We start from the raw sequence: 21633 nt of genomic DNA on the forward strand, positions 1-21633 counted from the left end.
AGACTCTAAATCCCTATGGCGAACGCAAACATCCCCGTTCCGAGCTACAAAAGCAGAGACAGCCCTATTAACCTTTATCCGAGCCTTATTAATCCGGTCAACGGACCGCGCCAAACACCAGTGCTTTCTGGGAACAATGTGGGACCATACCACGACCAGGCCCGGGTGGGACACCCACAAACAAAGTAAATTGTGCCGAATATCCCGGACCAGTTCGCGGAAAGGGCAGACACCCAAATCATTCCCGGCCACATGTAAGGCCAGGATCTCAGGAACCCGGTCTAACTGGGAATACCGGGCTGAGGAGGGAGGTCAATGTAGAAAAAAAAGGGGTAGCCAGGTTAGAGAGGGGTCAGACTATATTGGTGGGGGGAGAAACAGAATGTGGGGAGAGGACTAGACAACAAGATAAGGAGATCCTTTCGTTACAAAACATCAGTGTAAATAAAAAGGACCGATTAATGTCAAATCACATTTCTGATAATAAAAGTGAAAAACTGACAGGCAAGTTAAAGTGTATGTTCACAAATGCCAGAAGTCTAGCAAGCAAAATGGGGGAGCTGGAAGCCTTGATACTGGAAGAAAATATAGATATAGTTGGTGTTGCTGAAACATGGCTGGACTCTTCACATGACTGGGCTGTAAATCTACAGGGTTTTACACTTTTTCGTAAAGACAGGACAAATAGGAAAGGTGGTGGTGTATGTCTGTATGTGAGAAGTGATATGAAGGCGAGTGTGAAAGAGACAATAGTGGGTGAAGACTGTGAGGAGTTTGAAACCTTGTGGGTGGAACTAGAAAGGGAGGTAAACACTGAAAAAATTATTTTGGTGTAATCTTTAGACCCCCCAATATAACTGAGGAGATGGAAGGTCAGCTATATAAACAGATGGAGCAGGCTGCACAGGCGGGTACTGTAGTGATAATGGGAGATTTTAATTTCCGGGATATTAATTGGTGTCATGGTTCGGCTTCAACTGCAAAGGGGAGACATTTCCTCAACCTGTTGCAGGAAAATTTTATGGGCCAGTTTGTGGAAGACCCGACTAGAGGTGAAGCTCTGTTGGATCTGGTAATTTCTAATAATGCAGATCTTGTTGGGAATGTCAATGTTCGTGAAAACCTCGGTAACAGTGATCACAATATAGTTACATTTTACCTATACTGTAAAAAACAAACGCAGGCTGGGAGGGCAAAAACATTTAATTTTAAGAAAGCCAATTTCCCCAGGATGAGGGCTGCAATTCAGGATATAGACTGGGAAGAACTAATGTCAAATAATGGAACAAATGATAAATGGGAGATTTTCAAATCTACTTTGAGTTATTATAGTGCAATATTTATTCCTACAGGTAATAAGTATAAACGACTCAAATTAAACCCCACATGGCTTACACCTTCTGTGAAAGGGGCAATACATGACAAAAAAAGGGCATTTAAAAAATACAAATCTGAGGGTACAGCTGTAGCCTTTGTAAAATATAAAGAGCTTAATAAAATCTGTAAAAATGTAATAAAATTAGCAAAAATACAAAATGAAAGGCAGGTGGCCAAGGATAGTAAAACAAATCCCAAAAAATTCTTCAAGCATATAAATGCAAAAAAGCCAAGGTCTGAACATGTAGGACCCCTAGATAATGGTAATGGGGAGTTGATCACAGGGGATCAAGAGAAGGCAGAGTTACTAAATGGGTTCTTTAGCTCTGTATATACAACTGAAGAAAGAGCAGCTGATGTAGCCGGTGCCAGTGCTGTTAATATATCAGTTGATATACTGAATTGGATGAATGTAGAGATGGTCCAAGCTAAATTAAATAAAATAAATGTGCACAAGGCCCCGGGACCAGATGGGTTACACCCTAGAATTCTTAAAGAGCTTAGTTCAGTTATTTCTGTCCCCCTTTTCATAATATTCAGAGAATCTCTAGTGACTGGTATAGTGCCAAGGGACTGGCGCAGGGCAAATGTGGTGCCTATTTTCAAAAAGGGCTCTAGGTCTTCCCCGGGTAATTATAGACCAGTAAGCTTAACATCCATCGTGGGGAAAATGTTTGAGGGGCTATTGAGGGACTATATACAGGATTATGTGACAATAAATAGCATTATAAGTGACAGCCAGCACGGTTTTACTAAGGACAGAAGTTGTCAAACTAACCTAATCTGTTTTTATGAAGAGGTGAGCAGAAGTCTAGACAGAGGGGCCGCTGTGGATTTAGTGTTTTTGGACTTTGCAAAGGCATTTGACACTGTCCCCCATAGACGCCTAATGGGTAAATTAAGGACTATAGGTTTAGAAAATATAGTTTGTAATTGGATTGAGAATTGGCTCAAGGACCATATCCAGAGAGTTGTGTTCAATGATTCCTTCTCTGAATGGTCACCAGTTATAAGTGGTGTACCCCAGGGTTCAGTGCTGGGACCACTATTATTCAACTTATTTATTAATGATATAGAGGAAGGGATTAATAGCACTATTTCTATTTTTGCAGATGACACCAAGCTATGTAATATAGTTCAGACTATGGAAGATGTTCATGAATTACAGGCAGATTTAAACAAACTAAGTGTTTGGGCGTCCACTTGGCAGATGAAGTTTAATGTAGATAAATGTAAAGTTATGCATCTGGGTACCAACAACCTGCATGCATCATATGTCCTAGGGGGCGCTACACTGGCGGATTCACTTGTTGAGAAGGATCTGGGTGTACTTGTAAATCATAAACTCAATAACAGCATGCAGTGTCAATCAGCTGCTTCAAAGGCCAGCAGGATATTGTCGTGTATTAAAAGAGGCATGGTCTCACGGGACAGGGATGTAATAATGCCACTTTACAAAGCATTAGTGAGGCCTCATCTAGAATATGCAGTTCAGTTCTGGGCTCCAGTTCATAGAAAGGATGCCCTGGAGTTGGAAAAAATACAAAGAAGAGCAACGAAGCTAATAAGGGGCATGGAGAATTTAAGTTATGAGGAAAGATTGAAAGAATTAAACCTATTTAGCCTTGAAAAAAGACGACTAAGGGGGGACATGATTAACTTATATAAATATATTAATGGCACATACAAAAAATATGGTGAAATCCTGTTCCTTGTAAAACCCCCTCAAAAAACAAGGGGGCACTCCCTCCGTCTGGAGAAAAAAAGGTTCAAGCTGCAGAGGCGACAAGGCTTCTTTACAGTAAGAACGGTGAATTTATGGAATAGCCTACCGCAGGAGCTGGTCACAGCAGGGACAGTAGATGGCTTTAAAAAAGGGTTAGATAATTTCCTAGAACAAAAAAATATTAGCTCCTATGTGTAGAAATTTTTCCTTCCCTTTTCCCTTCCCTTGGTTGAACTTGATGGACATGTGTCTTTTTTCAGCCGTACTAACTATGTAACTATGTAACTCAAACAAGATCCCGCTCCATAGCAAACCACGGAATCCCAGCCAATGCAGTACTGCGTCGGGATCCTGAGTTGGTGGCCGTCGGGGCGAACATCCGCCCTCAGGGCACCCCAGTGAACGAACGAGTGACCCAATATCCACACCAGGCATGGGAAGGGATCTCAAATGAAAAGAAACATACACGCACATCCATAAGCAAACACTCCGGTAACCACCACATCAGAACCCACCGCCACAACAACTCAAATACAATTTGTCAAGTCATTAATCACAACAAATGAGGCCGAACATATGACCTAAACCCATTAGATTCCCATCACCCAATGCATTGGACTCCCGCCTCATCAAAACCCCAGCGTGACGCCTCAGTTGCCGCTCCAATGCGGAATGAATGCGACGCATAGCCATCAGGGCTAACCCCGCCGCCGACAAACATTTCTTAAAAACTGCGCCAAACTGGAATCTGGAAAGAAAAGTACCATCCTCGTGGCGTAGAAAAGGGAAATCCGACACGCCGCCCGAAGGCCTGAACTCGCCCATGCACCGCACTGGGCAAACCGCAACCGCCGGGATACCAAACAATACTATGCGCTTATCCCTGCCCAGTTGATCAGTTTTTGACCGAAGCAAAAAAAAAATTCCAATCTATCCTCGTACAAATCCACGTCATCATGTCTAAGACCCCCCCACACCCGCGTGCGCGCGAAGCGCTAGGAGAGACAAGCTCACCCAGCCGGGAAGCTCTGAAAAATGCCAGCGCAAAAGCGAGCCTAAACGACCGTATTTCAAAACTTGAGCAGCACACCGAGTGAGCAAAGGAGGGAAAAAGAAACAGGCCGCCTAGTGTCTAACTCTGCCCTGCCCCGCCGTAAGCCTTTTAACGCCTGCCTAACTAGAAAATCCTTAGTGACGTCCACTAAATCCCGCAATTTTAAACCAAAAGCTAACGCCGAGACAAATTTATTAACCTTTGCCACCAAATATCCTACCTCATACGCCTCCCCTAACCAATACAAGAGAGAGATACCATCCTATCCCTATCTGTATTGACATTGCCTAAACCTCTCACCCACTCTTCCCACTGACTCCAGCAGGCCGAGTAAGAAGACCTGGTGGACCCAGCCAAAGACCTCTCAATCAACCTGCCTGCTGAACAGAAACCAGCTCCCAGGCGGTGCCGATTGGTTCCGCACCCGGTGCCAGCTGACAAAAACGGACCCACTGTGAGCGAGAAAGAGCATCAGCAATACAGTTATCCACCCCCGGCACATAAGCAGCCACCACCCACACATTCAATGACAAACATAACAACACCAAATGCCTTAATAATTGTACCACAGGTGGAGAAGACGCCGTAATGTTATTAATTGCCAACCCGACCCCGAGATTGTCGCAGTGGAAGCGAACCTTCTTGTCCCTGAGCCTCTTCCCGCAAATGGTCATGGCGACCATGATATGCAACGACTCGAGCAGGGCCAGATTTTTTGTAAGACCGCCCACCACCCAACTCGACGGCCAGCCGCCCGCACACCAGGAACCCCCCGCAGAAAGCACCAAAACCTACAGCCTCTGCCGCGTCCGTGAAAAGATCCAAATCAAACGTGTTCAACACCTGCGACATCCACAGGGACCGGCCATTGTATGTCTCAAGAAATTCCTCCCACACCCGCAAATCGGACCTATGATCCGCACTCAAGCGCACAAAATGCTGTGGCTCCCGCACGCCTGCAGTAGCAGCCGCCAACCTCCTGCAAAACACCCTGCCCATTGGCATGATCCGGCAGGCAAAATTCAACTTACCCAACAGGGACTGTAAACTCTGCAAAGTAATTTTTCGCAAATGACACGCCCGCCTAACCTCCCCCCCGAGGTCCCGCAACTTATCCTCAGGAAGTCTACCTTCCATTGCAACAGAATCTATCTCAATCCTTAAGAAACAAATGGTCGAAACCGGGCCCTCCGTCTTTCCGGGTGCTAAAGGGACTCTGAAATCCCTCGTGATCTTTTCCAATGTAAACAACAAATTACCGCACACGGGGGGCCAACACACAAAAAATCATCCAGATAGTGAATCAAGGAGTCCACCCCCGCTACTGCCCTAGTGACCCAGTCAATGAAGGTACTGAAAGCTTCAAAATAAAAAAGGCAAGCAACGATCAACGTAAAACCCCCCATCCCAAAAACAGCCCAACAGCCGTTGACTGTCAGGGTGCACTGGCAACAAGCGAAAAGCCGCTTATATATCTGTTTTCGCCAAAAGAGTGCCGCGCCCCGCCCGCCTCACGAGCTCCAGCGCTTTATCAAACGACGTGCAAACTACCGAACTCAACTCTGGAGCGATACCATCGTTCACCGACAATCCTTTTGGGAAAGACAAGTGCTGAATTAAGCGAAACTTATTGTGCTCCCGCTTTGGCACGACTCCTAATGGGGAAACTACCAAATCCCCTACAGAGGGAACAAGAAAGGGGCCCGCCATCCGACCCAACAATACTTCTTTCCTAAGTTTAGAAGAAACCACCTCGGAATGCTGGTAAGCAGACCTAATATTACACCGCGTACTTGGCACTACATGCAGGGGAGCTGGAATAACAAAACCAAAACTAAAACCATCCTAAATCAACTTAGCCGCGGCCCTATTGGGATAATCATTTAGATAGGGGGCCATCTTTTCCAGTCTCACTGGCGTCACTCCCTTGACTAGTTGAACCAAGTTGGGTACCTGATCGCTTTTCCTTGCGCAAACACTTAGAAGCTCCGTGGGAGGACCCGTTACAGTGCGAACACACATGTTTAAATTTACAATTGGAACCGAACTTGCACTGGCCATCATTAAATTGCCAGAAGAATTCACAGTTTTGACCCTGTGCCCGTGCACTGACTGACCTGCCCGGATGAGCCACCGCTCCCGGGAAAGGACTGACCCTGCTTAACCGGAGCGGTCACCCGTAACCACAAGGCGATATCCTTTTGATCCCACCTAATGGTTGGACGTATTGCCTTGCGCTGACAAAAATGTTCGTCATAACGCAACCACGCCTGCCCGCCATACGCCCTATTCGCCTCTTCTATCGCGTCTTGATAACAAAAAAGCGCCGAGCAGTTTTCCGGAGCCTTTTCTCCAATTACACTAGATAGAATAGCAAAGGCCTGGAGCCAATTCACATACGTCTGCAGTATAAGCCTATACCGCCGATGTTCCTCTTCCTCTTTCTTACTCTCATCCCACTTGCTTTTGTCCAAATTAAACGGCAGAAGAGAAAAGATTTCCACATACTCATCCTTCCATATGCGCTCACGTACTTCCTGTTTAAGATGAACCCCAAAGGACCCTCAAAACAGACATAAACCTCCATGCGAGCCCGATCATCCAATCGAATCCTATCCCCCTCCCTGATCTAATCCATCTGGACCGATGCCTCAACCGCCCCCGCAGGAGTTGTCACCGTTTGGACACAAAGCGTGGCACCCTGCGTAATTCCCACCCTGGTCCCTTCCCAAACCACCGCCGGAGACACCACTAGCGCGACAGGACCAGGAGCCCTGTCCAACCGCCCGACTAACTCGCGCAAGCAAACCAATAAATCCGCCAACCCCTGTCACTCCACGCTAGCCGGACGAGTCTCAGTTGCAGATGAAGGCACGTCAGCTAACCCCCCCATTACACCCGACATAAAAATAGCAGGATACGGTAAAGAAGGAGAACCATACTCACCGGGCTGCTCAGGTGCTCTACTCCCGCCAGTCGGAACCTACTGCCCACGATGGAACTCAATCACCTCGCCTTCCTCCACTACTGCCGCGTCCCGCGGCTGCCTGTCACATTGGCAACGTCAGCAGGGCGATTTAGAACAACTGCCCATCCGATTAGATGGCAGCGGCCCCACCCTGGCACGGACCATGCGGTGGGAGGGGTCCTGTGAGGTGGCCAGGCCAGCAACCTGCTGCCCGCCAGATATGGCCTAGACTTCAGACTGCAGACTGCGGGTTGTAGCTGACGCATCCCCAGAAGATCCTCTCTGCTGAGAAGCACGCCCCCTGGCCAGAACATTACCAGGCGAGGCTGCAGACGTCATCAAACCAGGGCTGGAACCGGATGGAGAGGGAGTGGCCAGAAATCCATGCCGAGATCCCTTATTCACCACCGAACCCCGTCGCGATTGAGGATTCCTGCCAGACCGAGGCCTCAGAGGAGTAGTAGTCCCCGCCGAAGCCCGGCCTGCAGCGTCCCTTGAGGGGCTCCTCCTGCAGCGCCTGACCAACGGGATAACATCCGGGCTGAGTCTTTCAGGTGGCCGAGAGCGCCGTGGCACGAGCCGCCGACCCAGCTGTGCCAGGAGCAGTGCTAGCAGAGGGAGAAGCAACAGGCGGCAGCTGCGCTCCAGTCACCGTGCCGCCGGAAGTAGAAGGAGAGCCGGGAGACTGCACAGTGGCGCGACCAGGGCCTGTTACCGCACACCGGGACCTCCGAGGCACTACGTCCGAGGAGACAGGGGAGCCCGTGAGAGCCCTTATCTGCTCCTCCAGCCAGCCAGGATCATGTGCAGCAGCATATGAACGGAGCCTCTCCAATAGGCGATCGTCCGACTCCATTAGTCCAGGTAAGCTCAAAATGTCCAATTGTATTAATGAACTTTCTAATTATATTAATGTTGCTCTTCTCCCTGCTTCCCTCAGAATGAGGAAGGCAGGAAGAAGGCAAGGGATACAATGTCCCACCCACATGCCCCACCCTGCCTCTAAGCACAGCAAACTCCCCCTGACCCCCTCCATTTGACCGCTCTTTGAACCCCACGCTGAACTATTAACCTACTCCCTCTTAAGCCTGTCATGGAGGCCTCCCCTTACTGTCTTTTAGGTCGGCAGTGCGGCCTCTGCTGGATTATACTGCGCATGCTCCACAATCCAAGAAAAGCCAAAACACAGAGGTTTCAAAAAGTAGCAAATCAAACTCATCTAATTTGGGCTAAACAAATCGGCAAATGAATAATCTCATTACGCATGCATCCAACTCGCATATATCTAATCGATCCCAGCTCGCATAGCCCTAGTTCACTTAGCCCCCATGCACACGACCGTAAAAAAGCTCAGTTTTTGCGGACCGCAATTGCGGTCCGCAAAAACGGAGCCATTCACTTTCATTGAACACTGACACCCTTCCGTAGCACTACGGAAGGGTGTCAGTGCCGTGGAATGGAAATGTTCTGGGAATTATGGAACATGTCCGTTCTTTCGCATTTTGCGGGCCGTGCTCCCATACTTTGTATGGGAGCACGGCCCGAAAATGCGGCTGTCAGTCAGCGGCCGGCCGTGCACGCAATCGCGGGCCGTGATTGCGGGCACGGTCGTGTGCATGGGCCCTAATAAAGTTCTGTAGGAAGCAAACATAATGTTATATTCAAGTACGCCGTAACCACGCAACCAAAGTCACATGTTCACAAGCGACCAATGAACTTGTGGGAAAGAAAGCCACTATATAACTCAGTGTCTGGTATGGTATGATGTTTTATATATATTTTCTAATATTCTCAATCCAGTCATTCTCTAGTTAAAATGCCCCTTACATTGTCTATCACAAAAGTGATTATAATATTGTTAATGTACACTACAGGGGACTCTGACTACAGATGAATCTAGTCATGCACCTTTTTTAACATTCTTTTGTTATTCTTTTCCATTTTAAAAATTCAACAGAATACAAGTTGCACATGACATGTATACATAGTAACATCACAAATATCAGTTTCCGGAAATAAAGACAAACCATGCGAGTCACTGTTGTGAAACGCAAAAGCAAACAAAGAAACAGCATAACAGACGTCTTGTTCAAAATACAATATAATATAATATAATATTAGCATTCATAAATACAAACCCAACAGGACTACATTGTACTGTATGACATCTCCGTTACGGAGTATAAAAAGATGGGGTAATGGGGTGAGGGGGGGGGGGTAAGTAAGGGTACAAAAAAATAAAGGAACATCATGGGTAGGGATGAGAGGAGGGGAGGTAAGGCGAGAAGAAGCAATGGGCAATGATCGGATCCAAGTCTCCACGCGAGTCAGATTCCCAAAGCCAGCGAAGCTAAATACCTCTTCTTGAGAAGCTAAAAGAAGACGGTGACTATATAACAAATAGATGCGATGAAGAGGCTTGAAACTTTGCCCAGGGCGACCATATGTTAATAAAATGCTCATTGGTTTTCCTTCAGGCGTACACAGGTAAAGAAGCCATTTGAATGTTTGAGGATGAATTTCGATTCAAATTCGGAAAAAGTCACGCCCATTTCACTCTCTCATGCGGAAAGAAAGCTTGGCCTGAGAGACGAGGATCCAACCATAAAATTGCCATGTAAATACGAAATCTTCCTTGTTGAAGGGTTCTTAGCTAATAATATCCTTTCCAAGTCAGTCACCTCCCTAAGAGAGGGATAAAGGCTGAAATACTGGGAGCAGACTTTTTTTTAAAAATTGGATATAGTGCAGGAATGTGAGGGAGAGCCCCGGCAAGAGGTTGCGAAAATGAAGTTAATCAGGGACCAAATGAGTATGTAGAACTTCCTGAACAGAGTATAAATTGAGAGCATCGCACATGTCAGGGTACGGCTTTGTGTCTATGAGTAAGAGTTCAGGAAGGTGTCCTAGTCGGAGACACGGGGAGGGCAAGGGCATTAAGGTAGGGCCCAAGGAAAGCCAGACTTCACAAAGTCCCTTTGACAGGGGGTCAAAAGAAGGTTTCCTGAATATTTTCGGGTCAGGCAACCACAGCGTCTAATTAAATGAATTGCCCCAAAAGGACTTCGCTATGGTTGCTGCGATTGGATCTCTACAGGGCCTGACCAAATCCAACCATCTATTGACCTGGATAGCCTTATAATATAAGTACATGTCCGGTAAGCCCACGCCACCTGATGTTTTTTTTTTCGTGAAAAGAGAGTGTGAAAGTCTGGGCTTCCTGTGACTCGATATAAACTTTAAAAAAATCCCTCGTAGTGATTTAAAAAAGTATCCGGAAAGGCCTATGGGAACCATTTGTAATATATACATAACCTTGGGCACCACATACGTTTTAAGCAGGGGTGTAACTAGGAAATACTGGGCCCCATAGCAAACTTTTGACTGGGGCCCCCCCTCCCTTGGGTGCCTCACAAACACCCCTTGTAGATAGTGCCTCCCTGTAGATTCCGCCACACAGCGTCCCCCTGTAGATAGCACCATACAGCCCCCTCCCGGTATAAAGCGCCATACAGCCCACTGTAGATAGCGTCATACTGCTCCCTCCCTGTCAAGGGCGTAGCTAAAGGGTCATAGACCCCGATACAAAAGTCCTTCTTGGACCCCCCAACTTCTCATGACAGCCGGCCTGCAGCTTTCAGCTGCATCGCTTAGTCTCCTAAGTGACCCAACAATGCAGCACTAGAAGCCAGAGGCGTCACTAAGGTCTTAAAACGTCAGGGGCATTAGCCCAATACATATCCCCCAAAAAATGTGTGCGCGTGTATGTATGTGTGTGTCTGTATATATATAGGAGACAGCATATCTATAGCACTACGACCCTATAGCTATTTATAGGATTAGATACAATGGCTCAGCAGACAGTATCACACATGATAGGATTAGATATAGGACTCAGCTCACTGACAGGAAATTTAAGATAATAATTGCTTTGCTTTTTTATGTGTTACTAATTTTTCCTGTCTTTTTTTTTTTTTTACAGGTTCGGTTGTTGGACTACTTCGGATTCAAGTACTACGTCAATGACTGAGGTTTTTTTATTCTCAATAAAATGGCTAACAAGGGTTGTGTGGTGTTTTTTTTTTATTTAAATAAAATATTTTTTCTATGTCCTTGTATTTTTTTAAACTTTATTACAACTACATTACTAATGGCCGCTAGCTGATTGGCAGCGTCCATTACTAAGGCAGGGCTTAATGTTAGTCGGTGCAAGGCAGAGTCCCCCCCATGTTTCATACCCAGCCAGATACAACACAGCAGCAGCAGACTAGCATTACCAGGGTGGGAAGGACCACTGTTGTTGGCCTTTCCCAGCCTAATAATACCAGCCAGCGGCCACCCCAATGCCCGACCACCACTACAGATGTTCAGTGTAATGTCCATGGCTGCGGGCTGTCAGCTCCAACCTCCCCCTGACAGCCACAGCCACGAGTCGGCAAGTGCTGGCCCCAGCCTCCTCCTCAGGAGACGCCAGCGCTCATGTCCACTCACCTCAGCCGGATCCCGAAGGGTGCGCGCGCATGCTCGTGCCTGCTCTTAAAGGGGCAGCGCGTGCACCGGAACTTGTGATTAACTTTGACCCGTGAGTACTCTGGACTATAAGAGGGGTCCAGACCCCTAGTTCTACACCTGAGCATTGTTGTTGTTCCCTAGTTTGTCTATGCGATGGCCTCCTAGTGTGTTAGCTGTACCTGTACCTGTTCCCGTTCCTGTTCCCGTACCTGTTCAAGTTCCTGTTCCTAGCATTCGATACCTTCCTGGTCTAGCACTGTACTGTGCCAAAGTCGTGCCGTGCTGTATCCACGTCTGACCTGCTTCACCTCGCCTGACGTGCGCCTGCTACCTGGTCCCAGCCGAGCCTGCCTTGCTGCTGTCTACATCGACTCAGGTACCCTTTTCTGGACTATAGACTTTACACCATACCTGTTTGGCCAGCTGCCGTCCCACTACGTGCTACGGCCCTGTGGATCCACACCCCGCCTCGTGACAGTCAGGTACTGGATCATACCCGGCTCTTCCCGGCAATCCTGGTGGCGGTGGGTACCGGCGTAATAATGGGGGTTAGTTCTAGCCTCTGCATCGGCTAACACTAAGCCCCTCCTTAGTTATGGACGCTGTCAATCAGCCAGCAGCTATTACTAAAAAGGTATAAATAAAAATGTGAAAAAAAATACAAAGACATAGAAAAAATATTATATTGAAATAAAAAACACGCAACCCTCGTTAACCATTTAATTTAGAATAAAAAAAGTCATTATCCGACGTAGTCCAACAACCGAATCTGTAAAAAATCACAAACACAAAAAAACCTTATTAGTAAGACATGTGGTAGGCTTAGATACAGGGCCCCAGCAGACAGTAATGTTTTACTTACCCTTCTCTTCGGCTGTGGGCGCAGCAAAGGTCCTGACGCCATCCAGTGCCGGAACGTTGTGTGCGACGCACAGCGCACAACGACGTCAAGATGCGAAAAAGACGTCAGGACCTAAGCTGCACTTGGGAGCGAGGAGGGTAAGTATATTGTTACTATACTAATAGGGGCCTGTGTTTATTACATAGACCCCGATTACTATAGTGATTTATATTAGACATGGCTTCGGGGCCAGGTCGCAATTGCGACCACTGCGACCCCTATAGGTATGACACTGGGCTGTAATATACAGCCGACACCTGCTGAGTATGGGGGCGCTCAGCCCGTTCCATACTTCCCCGTGATGGCTGCTATATGTACATGTATGTGGCATGTCGTTAGGGTGTTAAAGGGGTCCTTTGGACATTTCTTATGGATGGTCTGTCTTTATGATAGGTTATCAATATTCGATCGGTGAGGGTCCAACTCCCTGCACACCCGCCGATCAGCTTTTTTGAAGGGGCCGAAGTATTTGTCGTCTAGGCATGAGGGGGCCCGTCCTGCCAGGCCTGGCACATAATGTAATGTGCCTGGAAGAGCGACATGGGCCCCCTCATGCCGCGGGCCCCACAGTAGCCGCTACGGCTGCAACTGTGATAGTAACGCCACTGGTTTTAAGCAAAGCTATGCTCCCCATCCAAGAAATAAGTGGAATATCATTGAGCATAATTTTGATTGAATAAGTCTGAATATTTATTTGATAGTTGAATACCTATGTACTTAATGTCCTTGACCAGATGGGGAAGTGGATTGCAGCGTTGACAAGACATTTTGGGGGAGGGTTATATTTAACACTTCCGATTTATTGAAGTTTGCCTTAGACTTAGAAATATGTCCGTATTGTTTCAGTATGGCCTCCAGTTTAGGGACCAGGAAGAGAAAATCGTCTGCAAAGGCTGTGACTTGTAGTGTCACCGAGCCCATTGACATACCATTCACTTCTGGGTCCTGCCTTACAGCTTGGAGAAGCGTCTCAACTGCTAAAACAAACAGGGAGGGGAAAAGGGGGCACCCCTATCTCATACCATGTGAGATCTTAAATACCGGTGATAGTAGACCATTAACGTTTAGTCGTGCATGGGGCTGCGCATAGAGGAACATGACCGCCTCAATAAAGGAGAGGCACGTAGAGGAGGTAAGAAGTCCTTCATCTGGGATGGCATCCATGACGGGACCTCAATGGGTTGTAAATCCAGAAGGGGCCAGGCCCTTTCAAGATTTGCAGGTGTGTGGATGTTGATCCATTTGCCTTCCTTCAACCTTCAACACTAATATGCCAAAGGGTTACAGCCAGGAATATTGTAAGTTGTGGGACCTAAGGAGGTCCAATAAGGGTCTCAGGAGATGTCTTTTGGCTAAAGTGGAGGGGGTGATATCCTGAAAGAAAGCTAAGACTGCATCGCCATATCTTACCTCTCCCCTTTCTCTGTAAAATCTGTGGCGTGTCCACAAATGAAAGGAGACCGCAGATTACATCTTTATGTCTTAGGGTTATATGGATCCGTTCCACTACAATGCCAGCTTCTCTACCTGGATCTAGTAAGTCAATGAAAATCTCACCCGCCACTTTCCTAAGGGCCTCAGGCGCCCAGGATTCCGGCAAACCTGTTCTCCTGATCTTCAATAAGAACCAGGGCATTGTTCATCTCCTCGGTATGTTGTTCCACTTGGGCGGCTAGGGCTCCTGAAAAGTGGATCACCTCTGAGCACGAGGATTCCAGTTCCTCGACCCTGTGTCTTATCTGTTTTATCTCGGTTTTTATATCTGCAAGTTCTGTCAGCACTGGGCGCAGCGCCTGCATTAACGTCTTCCGAAGGAAAGACTTAATGATCTGAGCCGAAGAGGTCTCGCTGTGATCTGCTGTGCTGTCCACATCTGAGTACTCTGCAATGTCTGTATTTCCAGAGGCCTCCGCCGCCGCCGTCTTAAGTGCTCTGGCGGGAGAATATACATTCCTCTTGTTCCAATATTTAGGCAAGTCCGACTGTTTTTTTCCTAATTTGGGAGTGCCAGGCTGGTCACTGCCTCTCTTTGATGGTTTTAGTCATCAGCTGAAAGGGCTACAATAAGCACAGCTACGACGGAGCTACAGGCTCAAGCGTCCATCTCACTCAGCGGTCAGGCTCCACCCCATGCACCTTTTTTAGACAAAGGTCCACATGGAAATATGGACGCTACAGGAGAGGGGGACGCAAACACCAGCGATAGCGCAAGCGGACAATTTCATTCGAGATCAGGACCCCCAATGAGGAGGAATCCTCAGAGAGCGAAAACATAGTGGTAAATATATCTTCCATAGATGTCTCAGCTGATCAATTACGAGTATTACAGAAGGAACTGTCGTTTTGCCCTGACACCAATGTCGATTGGTTTCAATTGGATTTGTATCTAAAAAAAAATTTTAGACGTCTGAAATTAAAAGCCTTGTTTCCTAAAGAGAAAGATAATTTTTGTGATAAGATTGATTTTGATTGTATAATCCAGGCTAACAAATTAGGTCTTAGACCAATCAGTCCATATGTAACCCCCTCTAGCCCAGTGATTGAGGGATTTTCCAAAATTGTGTTAGATGAGATCAGGATATTGAAAGATAGTACTAGTTATGATACAAAGATCAATTCGAACCTATCGAGAAAGGAAAGTAAAGCTTTAAGAGAACTTATGAGTAATAAGGAAATTACTATAAAACAGGCCGATAAGGGCGGAGACATAGTTATTATGGATTGCATCAAATATGAATCAGAGATTTATAGACAATTGGCAGACACTGAAGTGTATCAGCTACTACCTAGAGACCCAAAGTTTGACCTACTCAGAGAGATCAAGAAGATCATTGACACTGCAGCGGAACAAATTATTATTGACCATCAATTGGGTAATTTTTTGAGGGTAGAGGAACCTATCACCCCATTGTTGTATACACTCCCGAAGATTCATAAAAATAATTTTTTGAGTAGGTTGAAGAAGATTGACTCTAGTGGTTCGTTATTGCTTATATAATTTGATATTGTGGCACTATATACTAGTATTGAACACGATAAGGGTTTAAGGGCTATAGAAAATTGTCTCCCAGCGCCAGGTGGGACCCAGGGTGTAGACGCTTCCTCCCCAAGCTGTTGAAGTTGGTGCTGAGGAGGAATTATTTCCTCTTTGGTGACCAATTCTTTTTACGGCTTAGGGGGACTGCGATTGGGTCCAACGTGGCCCCAACATATGCTAACATCTTTCTGTCCATCTTTGAGGACTAGTGCGTCTACACCTCCGTTCACATGGGGCACATCCGCTGCTGGTGGAGATTTATTGATGACATTTTCGTCATCTGGGAGGGAGATAGATTGTCTCCAGACACATTTCTTTTGGAATTAAACAGTCATGTCCCGGCGCTGCAATTCACCATGCTTTGTTCAGACCATGAATTACAGTTCCTGGACACATTGATACGATTGAAGGATGGGTCATTTACAACGGATTTATTCATTAAGCCAATGGATAGGAACAATCTTCTTCTATATAATAGTAATCATACTAGACACATGATAGAGTCTCTCCCATGGAGTCAATTATTACGAGTTGACAGAATTGTGTCCGATACAACACAGAAACATGTTAGAATAGCACAGATGTGTAAGAAATTTAAAAAGAGGGGGTACCCTAGGAGCCTCGTACAGAAACATAGAGACAGATTGGAAACTGAACCATTGGAATTAAAAAACAGGGGTAAACAAGACGAACGAATACCATTTATATCAACATTTGGAAGCTTGAGTGGTCGTATTAGTGATATTTTGCGAAAGAATTGGCCAGTGGTGTCCAAAGGACATAGTGAGATTGTTGCATTGGGTGTACCACCCATCATGTCCTACCGGAGAACTAGGAACATCAGAGATTCACTAGTCAAGTCAGATGAAGGTAGTAGAAAGAAAGACACACAGATGTTTCTCTGTCCTCTCAAAAATGGAAATTTTCCTTGCTTGAATTGCTGTAATTGCAATAACGTTTTAAAGGGTGACAAGTTTCAGCATTCTTACACTGGGAAAACCTTTAATATTAGACATAGATTTACGTGCAATTCTGATTTTGTCATTTATATAATAGTGTGCCCATGTTCATTGATTTATATGGGGGAAACGACTATCCCAATTAAATTAAGAATAAATAAACATAAAAGTACAAATAGGAAGAAAATGTTAGAGTTACCATTACCTAAAAATTTCATTGAAAAAAACCATCAACTAAACCAATTAGGATTCAGAACAATTGACTGTGTTCCAATACTTAGAAGGGGTGGGGATAGACAGAGGATGCTTAAAAGAAAAGAATTATGATGGGGTTATGAGCTTGACACTTTACAACCAAAGGGTCCTAACTTGGAATATAAGGTAATACCTGGACTTTGAGCTTTCATTGCTGTTTTTAATACATTTTTATCTATAATATTTTTCACATTGTTGCTCACTTAGGTGATTATTGATATATGTTTATTATAATTACAGTTGTTGGAGATTTCTCACAATGGAGATTTGTTCACCACACACCAGCAACACACGATCGGGATCAAGACTCCACCTAAGATGATCCAATGTGATTGATTTACTTTCCCTTTGTGCCCGTTATTCATGACAACTTTCGTGGTTACGGTGTCCTTGAGTATAACATTAGGTTTGCTTCCTATTGAACATCCTTAGTTAATTAGGGCTATGCGAGCTGGGATCGATTAGATAGATGCAAGTTGGATGCATGCGTAATGAGATTATTCGTTTGCCGATTTGTGTAGCCCAAGTTAGATGAGTTAGACTCGCTACTTTTGAAACCTCAGTGTTTTGGCATTTCTTGGATTGTGGAGCATGCGCAGTATAATCCTGTGATTGATGCTGAGAGCTGTAGTGTGGTGAACTTCTCTTTCGCTTTTTTTCATTTAGTGAAATGATGATTGAGGTATACACATTAACTGTTGTATTGAATATATATAATGTATGTCATTTCTGTACACGTTTTTTAATATGAAATAATATTACCAATGTAAATCATATAAATGTATAATTCACCTGTGAGATGCTGATTACGACTACCACTGGTTTTAAATGTATCACGTGTTGATTTACATCTACCTATTTAAGGTGATGTTTTTAGATATGATGTTAGGCTTGAGAAAGACCCCACACTCACCTTGGGTCGAAACGTTGCCTGTTTTTTGCGGATGTCTTGACAATAAATACACTATTTTGACGACTTGGAGACATGTGGTGTGGTCCTACTACTTATTTTGAAAAATGTCCTGTGGATATGTCATAAATGTCCTACATGGGAATTTATCCATGTCGGATTGTAATTTCTTATGTTTTTTAGAGATGATGAGTACAGTGATGTTGCAGATGTTATTGGTTAGGAAAACATAAGTCCCCTTTCTTTTTCCCTGTAGCTGTTCAAGCTATGGCCATTACAACAAGTCTAATAATATGGCACGAAAAAATTGGGCCTCGGACCCCAAATGTAAAATAGCTAGTGGCAAACTTGAGTTGTATTGCCCCAAATGGCATGGAGGTGCAAGCCAGGTCATAGAATGCAGTTTCGATGCACTCAGAAAGAATTGGAGCAGTGCCCCCTGTAGGGTAATAAACACAGTTCAGCGTAAAGTTAGTCAGCGGTTTTGGGTAATGTGTAGGCCGCAAGCACCTTCAATAGGTATTGATGATTGTACCTTAGGTGGAGGGTTTCAGGATGCGTCACTCCTTGCCCATTGGCGGTGTATGCCGAAAACTGGGGAGGGGGAGCACACAAGCAATAGATTAGTCGCTTGAACAAATGTAGATGCCACGGTGTCAGGCAGATGGTAGGCCCGGTCGCAATAATATGGGTAAAAACGCAGATGGAATTTATATTGTGTAGAGTACTCCTTCTAGGCGTCCATCTCTTTCAGCGCGTTAGCCATGCGCCCATCTGAGATCTCCCTCACCCACAGCTGTCCACCTTGGATGATGGGGTTATGAGTGAAGTCTTCCAGCCTGGAAGGAGGATACAGAAGTTGGTCTGTGGACAGTAGGAATCGCTGTAATTATGATGAAGATGGGGCCGGATGTGGCCCCCTGTTATGTGGGGGGACCTGATGATGTGCTGGCCATGTATTGAAGCGAACAGACGGGAGCAAAATGGCGGCCGCACCTACAGTTTGTATTTTCTCAGGAGGGGTTGTTCTCAGTCACCTGTTTTTCCCCGGGTGTTGGGTAGCGGTATCCAGTACCTCCTCACCTTCCAATAAACTGAACTGTAAGCTGTAGGCCGTACACCGCTGTCATCCGCTCGTCTCGCCTCATGGCCGGTGCGGTCCTGATATAGAGCCATTACACACACACACCACATATATACAGACACACAGTAATTGCACACTCCACCAACCTCTTTGGCTTTAGATACATTGACACTTATCTCCTTCCTGTAGTCTAGTCCTCCTTCTTGGCAAATTCTGTCTCCTCTCACTTCGTCAGCAGGGGCAGTGGGTGGGGCCTCAGTGCTTAGGGGGAGGGGTCGTACAGAGGGAAACTAGGAGCTGAAGGGGATTTTAAGGAATGAAGTACTGAACTGTACAGGGTTAAGGAGAAATTTTAGCAGCAGCTATAAAGGTCAGCAGTGCAGACACAGGGAAGGAGCATTATGCTGCTGACTTGTACAGCTTGTGGGCAGAGAATTAGAAGCAGAGCAGGACGTTGGGCAGGGGCTTCAGACTTCAGCAGTCCAAGCTGAATTAACGGCAGACCAGCAGTCCTGCTATGCATATAGTCTCCTGTGCCACCTGTCATGTCCCAGCCAAGCCGCTGTCTCTGCTGCTGTCATATTTCTTGTACTCCGTTCTCCTCCTGCTCCTCTCTGGTGGGCATCGTCATGGTGCGGATCTTCATTCAGATGTGCCTAGCGTGCAGCACATCTACTAGATTCAGGAAATTATCTACAAAAATTTTGTAACACGCCAGATGGTAACACGCCTAAACATTAACTGGGGGACACATGCCACCTGCCCAGCCTGGCCCTGGGAGAGCCAATCAGAAAGAGGCACATGCAAGGCATTATGCGGCTTACAGTAAATAGTTTCTATATTATCATCCCGTGTGCCTCCCCTAGATCCCTCCCACAATGTCTAGTGTTCAGCGTGGCACAGTGGGGGAAAAAGTCGGACATGTAGGAAAAAAGGTACCTCTACACAATAATACACACTCTTAGCACTTCCTGTGACCATTTTTAGCACTTTGGGAGAGTTTAGGATTAAAGTCTGTAAAGGGAGATGACATTTAACGGAGCGTTGCCAAATCCCATAGGGAAGGAGAGCAAGGATGTCCAAATCTCCAGGAATGTTTTTAGCCCTAAAGACAATGTTAAAAAGGATTTGTCACTAGTTTAGTAATGCCCAATCTCCTAGTTTATTATTTAAAAAATTATGAGCTTTTTATTAAATATGCAAATTAGGCTATACTAGACAAGTGGGTGTCATCACCAGCGAGTCTCCTGAGTTGTAGCTACCTCAGAGCCTCTGACGCTGTCCTATCAGCATGAAGCGAGTGAGGCCTCATGCACAGGAACGTAAAAAATCTCAGTAATTGCGGATCGCAATTAGGTCCACAATTATGGACCCGCCCGGTTCTATTGGCCACGGACACCTTTCCGTATCGCTACGGATAGATGTCCGTGCCGTAGAACCGTGCTGGGAATTACTTTGTATGGGAGCACGACCTGAAAATGCGGCCTGCGGCCGGCAGTGCCCGCAAGCGCGATCCCTCTCGTTTAACTCGTTAAATGCTGCGGACCGCAGCATTTAAATCGTTAGAAAGCGGGGGGGTGACACCCTCTAATAGCCGATCGCACCCCCCGCAACGCAATTGCAGGGGGGGTGATGGTTGCCATGGCCGCCTGGGGGCCCGCCATCTTTGTGCACCTATTAAGCCCTGCCTCTGGCAGGGTTTAATAGATGCCTGTCGGAATCACGATATACTGCAATACATTATAAATAAAAAATTATACGTTAAAAAAAACCCACTCTTCCCATTTCCCCCCTAGAGCATAGTAAAAAAATAAATAAATAAACATAATTGGTATCGCCGCGTCCGTAAAAGTCTGAACTATTATAAAATATCATTATTTAATCCGCACGGTGAACGCCGTAAAAAAAAAATTGTAAACCCCAGAATCTCTATTTTTTGGTCACCTAAGCTCCCACAAAAAATGAAATAAAAAGTGATCAAAACGTCGCATGTACACCAAAATGGTATTATTAAAAACGACAGCTTATCCCGCAAAAAATAAGCCCTCATACTTAATCGACCTAAAAATAAAAAAGTTATGGCTCTCGGAATTTGGCGACACAAAATAAATTTTCTTTTTTACACATAGGTTTTTACTTGTGAAAGTAGTAAAATATAGAAAAAACTATATATATTTGGTATCGCCGTAATCGTATTAACCCACAGAATAAATGTAATATGTTGTTTTAATTGCACAGTGAATTCCGTAAAAACGGCGCACAAAAAACCATGGAGGAATCTCTGTTTTTTTTCATTTTCTACTCCACAAATAATTTTTTTCCCATTTCCTAGTACATTATATGGCAAAATAAATGGTGCTACGAAAAACTACAACTCTTCTCGCAAAAATCAAGCCCTCATAGGACTATATCAATGGAAAAATAAAGACGTTATGGTTTTGGAAGTTAGGGAGGAAAAAACTAAAATAAAAATCTGAAAAAGGGCTGCGGCGGGAAGGGGTTAAGTCGTAGACATCTCAAAACTAAACGCCTTACTAAGGCCAACACAGGAAGTGAGCTAGAAGATTATTAATGGCAGCAACTGCATTCTTGTTAATCTAACAATAAATACTTTTTTTTTGGACATTTCAGAACCCCACAGTTCGATAGCCACAACAACTGAGTCAAGTCTTTTTGAAAACCCTAGTAAATCCAGGCCCACGTCCATCGTTCAACCCTTTAAGACCAAATATGGTACCATAACCAATGGAGAATGCTGCATCTGTGAATATTTAAAATCTCTGCTGTTAATTTCAGGTTCTGGAAAACAGGAAATGCCGTCATAATCCATAATAAAGGATTTCCCCACGC

Source organism: Rhinoderma darwinii, chromosome 2 (assembly GCF_050947455.1).
Source record: "Rhinoderma darwinii isolate aRhiDar2 chromosome 2, aRhiDar2.hap1, whole genome shotgun sequence".
NCBI classification, from domain to species: Eukaryota; Metazoa; Chordata; class Amphibia; order Anura; family Rhinodermatidae; genus Rhinoderma; species Rhinoderma darwinii.